The 15,785-nt window shown below is 34.8% G+C and overlaps 1 pseudogene across 1 annotated transcript; it reads left to right on the top strand.

The window, feature by feature from the left end:
- Positions 1-3,515: 3,515 nt before the first annotated feature.
- LOC144998597 (inorganic phosphate transporter 1-4 pseudogene) lies at positions 3,516-5,665 on the top strand (annotated as a pseudogene). Its single transcript, XR_013660375.1, has 2 exons — positions 3,516-3,618; positions 3,933-5,665. The product of XR_013660375.1 is annotated as an inorganic phosphate transporter 1-4 pseudogene (transcript).
- The last annotated feature ends 10,120 nt before the right edge of the window (positions 5,666-15,785 follow it).

Genomic DNA, 15,785 nt, shown 5'->3' with positions numbered 1-15,785 from the left:
CCAGAGAGCCCACACCCAAAACTACCTTCGCTTCCTTAGTCACCACACTTTCATGAGATTTAAGTATACCTATTAGTTTCACCAGCGAGTAGGACTTAAATTGCTCATGTGCCTTTAGAGTCGAGACTACAGCCATCCATTCGGGTCTTAACCCATTCATAAAGGTAAACTTTTGTTCTATCACTTCCCTTCCAATTCCATGCTTCCTCATTTTGCTAAAAAGATGGTTGAAACGATCAAATGTCTGAATGAGTTTCTCTTCAGGTTGTTGTTCGAAAGCACCGAACTCAGAAAGCAATAAGGTTTGAATCGAGTGCTCCAGATCTTCATCAATTCAATATAATTCCTTCAGCCTATCCCATATTTCTTTAGCTGTAGTGCATGAACTCACCAAACAGAAAGTATTGGCTTGCAAAGCGAATCTAATCATCCTCATGGCTTTAATGTTACACATCACCTTGTCTTTTTCGTCCTGAGGGATCTTTTCTACGTCAATCAAGAGTTGATTGTAATCCTTTTGAGTCTTGACAGTTCTATTTGTTCTAGAGTGAACAAACGGGCCGATCGTTATTGCCTCCCAGATAAGATAATCATTATCTTCAGATCCAACGACGTAGTCCTCAAAGTGGTGCGCTCACACTTCATAGTCTTAAGTGTAGAGAATGGGAATCCTAGTAGTGGATCCAAAACTGTTGGAGATGTTAATGTGATTGGATTGAGAGTCGTCGTGAGACATGATGAGCTTTTTCTTATCTCTGCTAGAATCAAACTTGTAAAGATGAACTTAGGGTTTTATCAAACACACAATACACCGTCGATCAGAGGAAGACGACTTTTCTATATTCGATAAAAGTGGAAACACTAAAAGATTCTTCAAACAAAAGAGATGTGTATTGATTACACAGCCTCCTGCTCTGATACCAATTGTTGGAAATATTGCGCTATTAGATCGATAGATTTTAAACATATTAACAAGAATAACTAAGCAATGAACACGAGAATGGATCAAAGATGTCGAATGATTAATATCTCACACCTCAGAAGAGCTTGATGAAGAACTTCGACTTTAGAGGTGTGGTTAGGGATACAATGCTATTGTTATTAATGAAAACGTTAACCTCAAAACTATACATGCATGCATATTATATATGCTAACCCTAATGCATAAATCACGGTTGGACAGACCCAAACTGGATAATCAAAATGTTTAACAAATAAGCTAATATGATGCAACACTCTAATCCCAACACCTATCATATATGTCATTTAACACATGATGAAAGGAAAATGACACCAAATCACCACTCTTCATCGTAACATATAAATGCGGAACAAAGTCAAGGTGTGAGAGACACTTAGAGCCTTACTAAGCATGAGGAAATACATGATATTTTGAAAACTGTTAGGAGCAATCTAGGAAATATAGATATTATAGAACTCAAGTATCGAACATATAAAGTCGAAAGCAGGTAGTCCGAGTCTGGTTTTGGAAAAAAGTTGATGAACGCCAACAAAACCTTACAAAAGATTCACGATGACTTGTTTGTCATCAGTAAGTTGAGACCTAAACTTTAGATTAATGTGGTAACTATTAACAATTTCCTTCAAATTTTTTGGGGAAAGGGAAGAATATATGGCAGCGATGCCCCGCTTATCTTTGGCCATGATGACTTTGAGAATCATCAAAAAGCGAAAGTGAAGAGGTGAGAATGTCTACTTTAATCACAAAAGGAATAAATTAGAGAATTTAAAAGGTTGAAGTTAAAACTTAAAATCTTCTTTATGTAGAATAAAATTTTAAATTATGAATTGATAGTTATAGTATGGTGATGATGGTTAATAAGGCTGCCGAAACGGTCATATCAAAATTAAAGACGAATAACTCTTATCCACTCCCTAACCATTCGAAGTCATAACAGTACGTTAGAATCATGAATCTTAAATAATAATTCAAATTGGGAGCAAGGAGGGGAGGGGGACTTAATAGGGTATATGATCAACCATACATATACCCCCATCAGGAGGAAGTTCTTGTTCAATTCGATATAGCTGAACCATAAAGAATCATGATGAATGGTTGAACCGGGCTAGTTGGTTTGGTATAGTATATGTGGCCAAACCACCGAAGAATAGGTAACGAATCCACACAACCGCGGGTGGGGGTGGGGGGGGGGGTGTTGATTAACGAAATCGTTGTAGTCGTTATCAATACCAACATATTGTAGGCTGTAATATCATTTGATCTTATTAACACTTAATATCTAGCATAAGTGACTAATGACGTTACCTAAGTACGCACTTTTGTACCTTCACTCACAGAAGCATTAAATGCAACGAGACGGAACCTGCTCGGTAAGACGAAGGTAACAATTCCTAAGGAAACATATATATGGATCGATAGAAAAATTGTACATGTACGCTTACACAATATATATCTAATTCTCATTCGACACACCACAAAATCACTTAATCCTAACTTTACCATTGCATCGTTTTCCCAAGAGAACCTCCCGGTGCATCGCTTACAGTTTGTGTGTTCTTTAAGTTCGGTATTCCAATCAAACTGATCAAGAAGGTAGACAAAGTACTTCTCATCCCATCCGGAAATCCTGAGGCGCATCAGTTGACATAAACAACAAATATAAAAGGGATAGGTTAGGTTATGATATATATACCAACATGTTTAAATTCTAACATAACACGAAGACACGATAGGATACATTGTGCCAACCCTAGATGGGAATAATAATTTAACAACATAGTTTCATTTGACTGTCAAGATCTTATGCTGTTATCCTTTCCCCCAAATGCTATCCAAGAGTCCAGCCCCATACACCACACACTAGATTCATTTTCTGCTTTGATTTCAACAAGAGGCTCCCTAGTGTTAATCTTGCTCACGATCCACAATCGTTTCATTTTCAGCTTTGAATTCAAAAACGTTGGTTTCTTTTTCCAAATGTTGAAAACGCTCTGAATTTGTTTTTGGAATTAATATCTATTGGCGTTTTTATCACATTATAAAGATTTTTTTTTTTAGTATAATAACGAACCACATTAATATCTATTAATTTATGGTTGTCAATATCTAAATTTACGGAGACTTTATACTCTTATAATAACTTCTCAATCTTTTTTTATTCTAAACCAATAAATAATTTTTTTATAATTTTAAAATCTTTACAAACATTTATACGATTTTAGTCATCATCAATTATAACACTACTTTAAGTATTTAAATTTAAAGAGAGATTTACGATAAATGTAATTGAATTATTATAAAAGTTTGTTCAGAAAAAACGATTTAATTGAATATTTTACAAAATATTTATTATGAATTGCGTTTTTAAATAATAAAATTTTAGGGTCTTGGGATAATATCACGTTTAATATATTTGAATTTGACTATATCTTAATCTCAACCGTAAAGAACAAGGTATACCCAACACTAATTTCGCGATTTAAATTTTTTGTACACAATTACAAATCATTATCCCACCCTAATTCAAACTCTCTCGCTATATAAGTTATCATCAGTTTGCTACATTCGTTCAATGATCAACAGCTACCTAATGGTGAAACTTTGTTCATTGGTTTAGTGATTCGCTGTAAATTCAGGTATGTGATCTTCGTTCAAAAATTTTAAGTTGATTTTAAAAAGGTTCGATAGTAAAGGGTGCATTAGATCTTGTTGGGTTCATTGTATTTCTTTATGTTGATCCGATTTATGTCATATGCATGGTAAATTAGGGTTATCAGTGCTGTTAAAACAATTTGGGTTATAAAAAAGTTTATATCGACATGCATTTAAAACCTAGCTAGTACAAATTCTTTAGTTTTGCATGAATCTTTTAACTGTTTTCTCTTATTTTGAAAAGATCAATGAATTAATTATGATCTTACGCAAATATTTATGGTATTATTTCTTGCAGCAGCGACAAGACTAAACATCGAAACCTTCTTCAACAATGGCATCAAATGGCAATTTACAAGTTCTTAACGCACTTGATGGAGCAAAAACTCAATGGTACCATTTTACTGCAATCATAATCGCCGGAATGGGGTTTTTCACGGATGCTTACGACCTTTTCTGCATCTCTTTGGTGACGAAGATGCTGGGCCGGATTTACTACCACACCCCAGGCTCTCCGAAGCCCGGAAGTTTACCTCCGAATGTGTCTGCTGCCGTGAACGGTGTTGCCCTAGTCGGAACCCTTGCCGGACAACTCTTTTTTGGATGGCTCGGTGATAAACTAGGAAGGAAGAAGGTCTATGGCATTACACTCATGCTCATGTGTGTCTGTTCGATAGCTTCGGGTTTGTCATTCGGTAGTGATCCCAAGATGGTAATGTCTACTCTTTGCTTCTTCCGGTTCTGGCTTGGATTCGGGATCGGTGGTGATTACCCACTGTCTGCCACCATCATGTCGGAGTATTCAAACAAGAAAACACGAGGAGGTTTTATCGCCGCCGTGTTTGCAATGCAAGGTTTTGGGATTTTAGGCGGCGGGGTGTTTGCTATTATTCTGTCTTCGATTTTTGATGCCAAGTTCAAAGCTCCGTCGTATGAGGTTGATCCGATTGGGTCCACCGTTCCGGAGGCGGATTACGTATGGCGGATTATTCTGATGGTCGGAGCCGTTCCAGCGATTTTGACTTATTACTGGAGAACGAAAATGCCGGAAACCGCCCGTTACACCGCCCTGGTAGCCAAAAACGCTAATCAAGCTGCCATGGATATGTCGAAAGTGTTGCAAGTGGAGATTAAGTCAGAACAAGATAAGGTGGATAAGGTGGTGGAGGGATCCAACAACAGTTTTGGTCTTTTCAGCAAGGAATTCCTCCGGCGATACGGGAAGGCTTTGCTCGGAACAACAAGCACCTGGTTCTTACTTGATATAGCGTATTACAGCCAGAATTTATTCCAAAAGGACATATTCAGTGCCATCGGTTGGATCCCTGCAGCAAAGAAGATGAACGCCATTCACGAAGTTTACACAATTGCTAGAGCTCAAACATTAATTGCGTTATGCAGCACTGTACCTGGATACTGGTTCACAGTCTTTTTGATCGACAAGATGGGACGTTTCAAAATCCAGCTACTCGGATTCACAATGATGACAATCTTCATGTTTGCGTTGGCATTCCCTTACAACCACTGGATTAAACCAGGAAACAACATCGGATTCGTGGTGATGTACTCGTTAACCTTCTTCTTCGCCAACTTCGGACCAAATGCCACGACATTCGTCGTCCCTGCGGAGATCTTTCCGGCGAGGCTGCGGTCAACTTGCCATGGAATCTCAGCTGCATCAGGCAAACTCGGTGCAATCGTGGGTGCTTTCGGGTTCTTATACCTGGCTCAGAATCAAGATCCGGCGAAGGCTGATGCAGGATATCCGGCGGGAATTGGTGTGAAGAATGCGCTGATAGTGTTGGGTGTGATCAATTTTTTGGGAACTTTATGCACGCTTTTGGTGCCGGAATCAAAAGGGAAGTCACTTGAGGAAATGTCAGGGGAGAACGAAGAACAACAACCCAATGTTGGGGAAGTGTAAATCAGGTCTTAATATTCTCTTGGTTAATATTAGTATTATTAGTAGGTTTTAGGTTTTAGAATTGAAGGTTCATATATAGTGTTTCTTACTTGTTTTTTGTTTTGACTTTTATTCTGTTTCGTATGTTTTTTTAGTAAAAAAATTGTTCGGGATTACGCTAATCAAACATATGTTTTCATTAATTAAATTGCAATTACCTAGTTTCTGCAATTGTTATTCGGTTAGAAGTTTGTTTCAGCTATTGTAGATCTTGAGCAACATTGATTCCTTTATTTTTCTTTAAAACTAAGGCCATCTTCAATGGTAGTTTAATGGGGAGTTGAATGGGAAGTTTAATCTCATTAAACTCAAAATCTCCATTGTGAGTTAATGACATGACACTCAATAGAATGGGTTCCACACTTTTTCTCCTCTCACACACATATAAATGATGTAGTAATCCATTAAATTATATTGGATTTAATGGAGTGTAGAGTTTAATAGGTAAAATTATATTGTGAGTGGAATGTATATGTGGTAATCCATTAAACTCATTTGAGTTCAATGCATTTGAAGATGACCTAACAAACATAAGCTTAACCTTGGTGTAGTTGTGGGCCAAGGATTGCACTTTTCAATTTAATTTGGTTTTTGAGTTTTATTGTATTCATTATATAGAAAACCCAAAAATATTATTTATCATTTTTATTATTGTTATGTTTCTATGGAAATCATATTGTTTATTGTTTATTGAGTATACGGAATAGAGAAAGATTTGTTCAATGCATTTAAACATATAAATGAGTTAAAAAATTTATGGATTTCTCATCATTTGATGAAGAAGAGTTAGGAATTAGGTATGGTGACTATTCATGAAGCTAGATTTAAAGACCAAGATGACCAAGATTATCCATCTTGGAAACTCCCTCTACATTGTATTTTTTTTTTTTTAGTATTGTCTAAGAACTTACACATATTACTCTCGATTGTTATTTTTATGTTTTTAGTTCTGTTTTCATATTTTGCACAACCCTAACAATTAGTAGAAGGGATGAGAGAGTGATAATGATCCTTGCATTCAACGTCAACATACAAGGGTAGTTATACAATGTATATGTTAGAAATAGGGTAGAAATAAAATAAATACTCATGGATTCTTCAAGGATCGTGTAAATAATATGACACTATAATTAAGTCGTGTGTCATAATCCTCTCATTATTATATAACAGCCAAGTACAAAATCTTTTGAAGCGCTGCTCCACTTCACAATCACATAGGTAATTCATTTATCTCATGTACCTGCAATACACTTTTTAAAATGAACTATTAATAAGTTAAACTTGAGCCTTACCTACTCCAATACCGAACACATTCTTGGGATGATTCATTATGTGTTCCAATCTAAAAGTGTGAGCTTTCCACACTGAATTCAACTTCTAAAGTTGTATTGGAAGGGAATTGGGTGCATCACCTTTATAGAATTAAATGGAATTTACATCCATCCCAATAAAAAACTTGTGCACTAAGTCTTTTGCCATACTTTTAGTAGTTTTGTTGCGTTCTCAAAAACTCAACCGAGACTACACCATTCATGATTAATTCTCTAATCATGTTATGTCTAACACCAAGTGTCTAGACTTGCCATTATAGAGTTGGCTATATGCCTTAGCCAAAGTGGCAACACTATCATAATGGATAGAAATAGGTGCAATTAGTCTTAGCCATAATGGAATCTCATGAATCAAATTTCTCAACCACATCGCTTCTTTACCAGCAAGCAGCTAATGCAACAAATGCATATTTCGTTGTAGAGCTTGTAATGCAAGTTTGCTTCTTGGAAGCCCAAGAGATGGATCCTCCCCCAAGTAAGAATACCCAACCACTTGTTGAGGAATGATCCTCCAAGTATGAAATCCAAATTGCATCTGATACTCTTCTAGGAATGATGGATATCCCAAGTAACTCAAACCATAATCAACAGTTCCTTTAAGATACTTGATTACTCTTTGAATTTCATGACAATGTTGAGTACTATGATTACTAATATATATACTCGATCTTCCCATAGCATAGGCAATATAAGGTCTAGTGCTTGTCATAACATACATTAGGCTCCCATTTACCTTTGAGTATTCCCATTGTGAAATGGGCTTTCAGGTATTAGGCATTAATTTCACATTAGGATCCATAGGGGTACTCACCGAAGAACAATCACTAAATTTAAACTTATTGAGAGTTTTCTCAATATATATGATTGTGTCATAATAATCCCTTTATTCATCCGTTTAATCTTTATCACAAGGATTACATCAGCCTCCCCCATTTCCTTCATGGAAAACTTAAATGACAACAATTTCTTGGTATCATCTACTTGATCTTGGGTCGTATCAAAGATCATCATGTCATCAACATACACACAAATAATGACACCTAAACCAGTAGCATTAAACTTACTATAAACACATTTATCACATTAGTTTAATACAAATCCACTTCATAAAATCACATCATCAAACTTTTGATGCCATTTATTAGGCACTTGTTTCAGCCTATACAATGATTTCACAAGTTTACAAACCTTATGCTCGTTTTCGGGCATAACAAAGCCATCTGGTTGTCTCATGTAAACTTCTTAATCAAGTTCACCATTTAAGAAGGTTGTTTTCACATCCATCTGGTGAATAATCATATTGTGTATAGCCACCAAGGCAACCAGCAGTCTCATGGTATAAATTCGTGTCACTAGAGCATAAGTGTCAAAATAGACAATGTCATGTTTTTTCCTAAACCCTTGAATGACTAATCGAGCTTTAAACTTATGAATAGTTTCATAAACTTTCATTTTCTTTTTTAAGATCCATTTTCATCCAAGTGTTTTAGAATCTTGAGGCAAATCTGATAACAACCAAGTGTTATTCTCAAGGATTGAAGATACTTCATCATAAAAGCGACATCTTTCATAAAATCTTTAAATGTCTTGGGATCATCTTCTTTGCTATAAGAATAAACATATTGATAGCCAATTTCATCTCCCGATCCTTCCACTATATATATATATATATATATATATATATATATATATATATATATATATATATATATATATATATATATATATATAAGTGAAGGTCAGTCTTACCGTTAGTAGGCCTCATTCACGAAGCCAATGTATAAGGGGGGGGGGGGGGGGGTATAAGGAAATTGCCTATAAAATGGTTGTTGAATGGGTGTCCACTCTCACCCACCGCTTCCTTGATTGGTGGAGGGTCGTTAGCCGAACGGGTATGATAGGACACTAAGATCTCATTAAAAATATAATGAACATACAAAGTAGCTAAACTTTTATAAATTCTCAATCTTAGTTATTTTATAAAAATGTGAATTTGATGGTAACCCATGAAATTGCACACAACACCTTATTGGTCGTTAGTGGAGCGTGTGTAGTTAATCGGCACACTATTATGGTACTAATAAAGGATGGAAATGGGTAGCACGTAAATTATCATAGATCAATGGAGCGTGTGTGGTTAACTGACACATTGTTTAGGTGGTTAATAACTCAAGAGTGCCAAGCTAATTTGCATGGTTATTCACACCTTGTTTGTGATCCTCAGTATCTCAGTCACAAACTTGAAGGGCATAATCGAGATTAAACATGCCATTGAAAAATTTAATGAATCTCAAAAGAATCTAGGAGTTTCATCTAAAGCCTAATTCGTTAAAATTTTGTTTTCATGGTGGAATTGGTAAATCATCATTTACCTACCTTCAAATAATTTGCAATTAGATTGCGGCATCACTCTTCCAAATTGTGAATTATTGTGTTGAGTCCTAGCCTTAATATTTCATTTGGGTGTTATATTAAGGATTGAATCAACTAACTTGAATTTCTCCCCTTTTGTAGATGTCTAGTTTTGACAATTATGGTCTTCCTCAATCCTTTAGAAAAGGATTTCCATTCGAAGATGATATTCCACATGTCAATAAAGGTGAAAGATCATTCCCTTCTTCGGGCAAATGTGGAATTTGAAATCATACTTCTCTTCCTCCACTTCCTTCAGTAATTCTCCCTGACCCACAATTTCATTGACTTTAATAGTTCAAGGTTAGTCAAGCCCTATTGGGAAGCAAACACCAAGATGGAAGGTCTGTCTATGCACACGTCTTGAAGATAAAGTCACACATTGATAGACTAGGGATGTTGGGTGTCATTTTCTCGAGGAAGTTGGTTGTTGACTTGGTTCTTCAATCACTTCCTGAGTCATATAGCCAGTTCATTAAGGACTATTATATGGCAGACTACGACGTGACCCTTATTAATCCGACATATTTGCTAATTAATGTTGAATCAGCAATGATTTGGCGCACTGGTAAAACAATTTTGAATGGAAGATATACCTCCCAAACTTCCATGGACATTGAGCCTAAGATATTGTCATGTAGCATTCCGAAAGAGTCTGTTTATTTCTATTGCCAAAAGAAGGGGCATCGGATGCGAAGCTGTCGTATCTACCTGAAGGATCGAAAGGATTGTAAAGTCAAAATGTTTGAATCTACTTCAGGTAAGTCCACCATTTAACTCTATTAAGTTCCTAATTATAGATTCTCAATACATCATGTGATAAGATTTCATTTTTATGTTTTGTAGGATCGAAGAAAAGGAATGAAGCTTAAAAGAAGAAGTGCGCTGAGTCTGATTGCAAAAAGATGGATTTCGATCGCATGGTTCGATGATCAGATTTTTTGAGCTACTGCTTAGGAGTTATGAAAGATTGCTTAGGAATATTTAGTAACATAGTTGTCATTTGTAATTGCATTGTAAGGACAAGTTTTCCGTGTTTTTATAAATAAGAAAATTTTTTGATTTTTGTCTTATTTTATGATATCCTTGCAATGGCATTAGTGAAATCTGGTGTTTATATATTATTAGCAATGTTGGAAATAAATTTGATTCTTGGTTATATTGTTTTTGGTAGTGTCGTAATTTATCAAAGAAAGAAGGATTCTCATCACCCAATTTTCAATTGGATAAAAACTTGGAATCATGCGACTTGTATTGTATGATGAATGAGAACCTTTATATTTGGAAAATTAAGACTAATTCGTTGTTCACACACGCATGAGAGCCAAGTGAAGGAATAAATGATCTAGTACACATTGATGTGTATAGGTCAGATCCGTCACAAAGGATGATAACGTTATTTGTCATGATTTACTAATGGTTCAGTAAATATGATTATACTTACAAGATTAAGTATAATTCTAATACCTTGAAAAGTTTCAAAGTATATCAGAACGAATAACAAGAATCAGTTAGGCAGAAAGATAAAATTTTCTCCAATATGAAAGGAAATGGGAGTAATTTAGTATCGTGTTTCATGATCATGCTTATGATTATGCAACCATGTCATAATTGATCCTCTAAGGACACCTTAGTGCATTTTTATGGCTGAGGAGAGGAATCAGGAATTATTGAAATGGTTAAATCAAGACGATGAGTCATACTTCATTCCAAAGGTAAAGTTTTAATCTGGTTACTTCAAGTTGTACCTTGAGGAAGATGTTCTAAGTAGGTTTAGAACACCTCAGAATATGTGGAGTAGAAATGTTTTTACTCTTGCACATTGGAAATTGGTAGTTGTGATGTTTTGGCTAAAACAAAGACCAAGTAAGACCAATTACATGAAGTGTTATCCTGATAAGAATCCGCACTAACTCTTGAATATTTATTTTTCAAGGAATGTTGCATGACAAAGAATCTTATATGTCAAGAGGTCAGTGGGAGTCTTAATGGTCTTGAATAGTTTCAAGAGCTAATCAAGAATAGACCTTTTAGTAATCACTAGCACACGACTTGAGGTTAATAACCTATCATCTTGGTATATTCTTGCTTCTATTCCCATTCCAGTTAAGTTGACTATGCATGTGAGTTCTATGAGTTCTCATTTGATTGTATAAGGAAAAGCACCTTGATCAAGTGCAAGTACATTGATCAGTATAGTCGAGCTGCTAAATAACTTGGAAGCAATGGTAAGGCCCTTTTGCTACCAAATGGAAAGATATTGAGAATAAGCAAGTTCAGTCCATATGAGTTTGAATTTTTTCATGAACCTTATCTTATGATAGTGGTTGGAAATGACAAGTTCATATGGATAGGAACGCATACATCATAAAATCTTAGTGGTAAGATGTTTCTCTCTACTTCATGAAAATGATTGTGAGGAAATGCTTTCACTTGTAGCTTTTAAAGGATTAGAGTTAGCCGGTGTGATAATTGTGTTCCCAAAATTCAAGTATGATTACGGCATCCCTTTTCATAGTTCAAAATGTGAGAAACGGAAAAAAATTTGAACATTTGGGATTTATCGCTATAAGTTCTGAAAAGGTTTAGACACACACATAAGTTGTCTATTAAAAGGTGTATGAGCTTGAGAAGTCTAGACAAAGGCTTATCGAAGAACTACGTATGAAAAATATGAAATTTGATAAGAAAGTCAATAAGTATTGATTTCTATAAATCCATCTGATTTCTGGTACATGTCAAAGCTAGTGGGAGCAAAATTGTTATGCTAGTATGAATATAATTATTATGCTAGTGAGAGCATAATTATTATGTCAAGTGTTGCAAGTTAGCAATACTATTTATAGGAAACAAAGTTCTGAATTTGCAAAGTTGCGGAATTTGGAAATTGTTTCGCTATAAAAAGTTTTAAGGGAGAGGAACTCATACTTCACTTCAAATCTAAAAGCTTAGGTTGAAATGGGACTTATTCATGGATATATATATATATATATATATATATATATATATATATATATATATATATATATATATATATGTACAAATGTATTGTTAAAATGTTTTGACATTAGAAATTATATATGTGGAAATATTATAGCAATAGACCGGTCGAGTATCAAGTCTTTATATAAGACATTATGACTCGTATCCTATATCATTCGGATATAGGATCGATTGCATATGCTATAATATTCGACTGTTCTAATTTTTCCAAATGCCTAGGGCATTAAGGGAGAAAAGGGACTAGGGCAAGATGTGACTAAAATTTATTAAACAACTACCAATGACAATCTATGGTTTACCAAGGATTGCTTGCAGGATAGTTGGAAGTATAGTAATAGATGGACTATATTGATATAATTATGAATATATATGATTCTATTTGGAATGGATAGTCATATGACAATTATGGAAATGTTTCCATAATGGGAGTTGGATATTAAGAAACTATGTGTAAGATTAGAAACTTTTATGCAAAAAGGATGATCAAATGAATGTACTTTGAATGTGAGACTTCATTTCCATGGAATTTTTCTGTAACAAATCTCGAGTGGAATGTTTTGTAATATCATTGGCAAAGTATCTGTGAATTCGGTTCTTTGACATTATAAAAGGAACATTGCATTTAAGTTTAGATCTAACAAGATTCTAGTAGTTGTAAGAATTTTTGTATTCTTAATAATAAGGATTAGGGAATTGTGAAATGAGCCTCATTGGAAATATGTTCAAAATACCTATTTCACAAAGGAAGGACCATAGATAAACATAGTGTGCATGATTGGAGCATAGGATGAGTATTGTTTTAATTCAAGTATTGAGTTGATTAGTCGAAAAAGTATACAACGAGTAAGGTCTAATTAATATGGTGATTAAATAATAAGTGTTTTATTTATATTCAAAAGTTTGAGACCATATTGGATTAGATTATTCTTGTGTTTCACTTTGCATGTTTTTACTTCCCGAATAATAAGATTATTCAAACATCTACAGTCAATCATACTTTGGAAGTAGGTAATGAGGTAATATTGTCATGAATCTGACTGTAAATTATCTAAGTGTTTAGACATAGCAAATGTTGTTGTAGTGTTCGTGGATACTCCTGAAATAAGATTCGAGTATTGGATTAAACTCATGCTCATCGGAATCACTTAATGGATTTTATCATGAGTGATTGTGAGACTATAATATCTTATATTCTTGAAACGGAGACATATAGTTGTTGTTTACACGTTGGTTACGCATTGATAATATGTAAACACATCAGTAAATAGTATAGAATATGAGTCGAAGTTTATTCATTACTTTTACCCAAAGTGGGATATCAGCGATATCTATAGGGCCCTCGACAACTTAGTGATGACACCCTAAGTGCTTGTCCAAGCCTGGACTAAGTTGATGTGTTCAATTGTAGTCTATTATCAGTAGTCATAAATCAGAAATTAGGAAACCACACATGGACAGAGAGAATGATTATAATCCATGTCTCATGTCCATATGATATCTTGTAGAATGGAGGAATATTTGATCCCTTGTCTAAAGGATGCGTTACTGATAAGATCAGAGTTCGACAGCGGCTTTTGAAAGTTACAATTGCAAATCATATTCTGAAGAAGTACTTGCAATAATAGTTATTAGACTTATCCAAGTGAGTGGCTGTTGGATTAGGTGTCTAAGCCCATAAATATATTTGGTATGTACATGATTTGATTACGAGCATGGTCCTTTTGGGTTTCCTTCACTCATGCAACTTGATAGGATGACAAGTGGGAAGAGAGTAGGATTTATTATATGAATAATAAATTGGTACTCAAAATGATTTTATTAATATATTAAAATATTGATATATTATTTGGAAATCATATTATTAATTAGTAATTAATCAAAAATTAATTTGATATTAATTTTGGGATTAAAGGAACTGATTAATACTAGAGGGACTGTTGTACAAAATCATTGATAGTTGCATACCTGGGCCGATGGACTCGATAGAGTGGAGTGGACGAAATCCTATAGGGAGGCCCTATAGAATTTCGTCTAAGGGATCTAAAGAGAGAGTCCATGGGCTGCTTGGTTCCTACGCAAGGCATTAGGATTTCCACCTAAAAACCCTAGCAGCCAAAGCTATTTAAAGACCCTCATATATGGATTTTCAGCCACTCTAACTTGAAGAAGAACCTTGGCTGATTTTCACCTCTCTCCTATCTCATCCTTTGCATTGAGTGTTTGTGACTCCATTAGAGATGCAACACTTGGGGCACTAAGCTTTCAAAGTTCAAGGTGTTCTTGTTATTACTACATAACAAGTGAGGTAATCATCAAACCCTAATGTTCATATGATTTTCGGATTGTGTATGCTAGAATTAGGGTTCATTGCTGTGGTATTCAATTTGTATGTTCAATAGAGAAAAACTTAGATCCAAAGCAATTAGGGTTGCATGTACACCATAGGATTGTTGTAATGCTCAAAACCCATCAAATTCATCCTTTTAATGTTTCAAAGTATGCTTAAAATCCTTCCACGAAGAGTGATGTTTATCAATCACACATGAGACAACAATGGTGATATGTGCATATTTAGCTATATATTTAGCGTAGATTTTTCCTATTTATTTACTTAATATTTACATATTATGGACAAAAGGTACTTAATAGCATTTGAATTGTATTTTCAGTCCAAAAGAGAAGCTCGAAAGCAAAAGGAAGCAGGAGAAGCAGTTGGAAGTTTGGGTGTTGAAAGAAAGAAGAAACAATGCCAAAAACACGAAGGACTATGCGAATCAACCGCTGACTCGACGAGTCGGATCGAAGATTAGCGAAGCTCTAGAAGTCCTTGTCATACACAGATTTTTAATGAGGGACTCGACGAGTTGGGACCTTGACTCGACGAGTCACCTCTGTTTCCAGAAAATTCTAAATAGGGACTTTGAGATCGAGATGAGGACTTATATGGAACCCTAGGAGGCTGAAATTGCGATTGAAGGTGCTGCTAGACCGGGAGAAGCTGAGGAATCATGCCTAAGTTTAATTTCGAAGAGAATTAAGGCAAATTCTAGTTTATTCTTATTAAACCTTTTGCTTGAATCATGTTGGAACTATTTAAATTCGTTTTTGCATCTATTTTACTATAATTATGAGCCTAAAACTCATAACTTCTGTTAAGGGTAGATGAATTTGTAAACATGGTTTGATTTTATGGTTAGGGTTAATTTTAATTGGTGATATCATTTTGTTAAGCTTGTTAAAGAACCTCATATGTTAATAACAATTGTTCTCTGTTAATAAATCAGTAATTAAGTTGTATGAACATCTCTTAGTTATTAATTTCATATGATTTATGTGACCACATAGTTAAATGTCTAGGAATAGCGAATGTGAAACTAGAATTAACTAGAAGATAGGTAAGTTAATGTGTGAGCTTGTGTGATACACCGTCAACAAGAGGTTA

The sequence above is a fragment of the Lactuca saligna genome, chromosome 5, assembly GCF_052625555.1.
Source record: "Lactuca saligna cultivar CGN05327 chromosome 5, ASM5262555v1, whole genome shotgun sequence".
NCBI lineage: Eukaryota > Viridiplantae > Streptophyta > Magnoliopsida > Asterales > Asteraceae > Lactuca > Lactuca saligna.
This window is presented reverse-complemented; position numbering and strand designations above follow the sequence as displayed.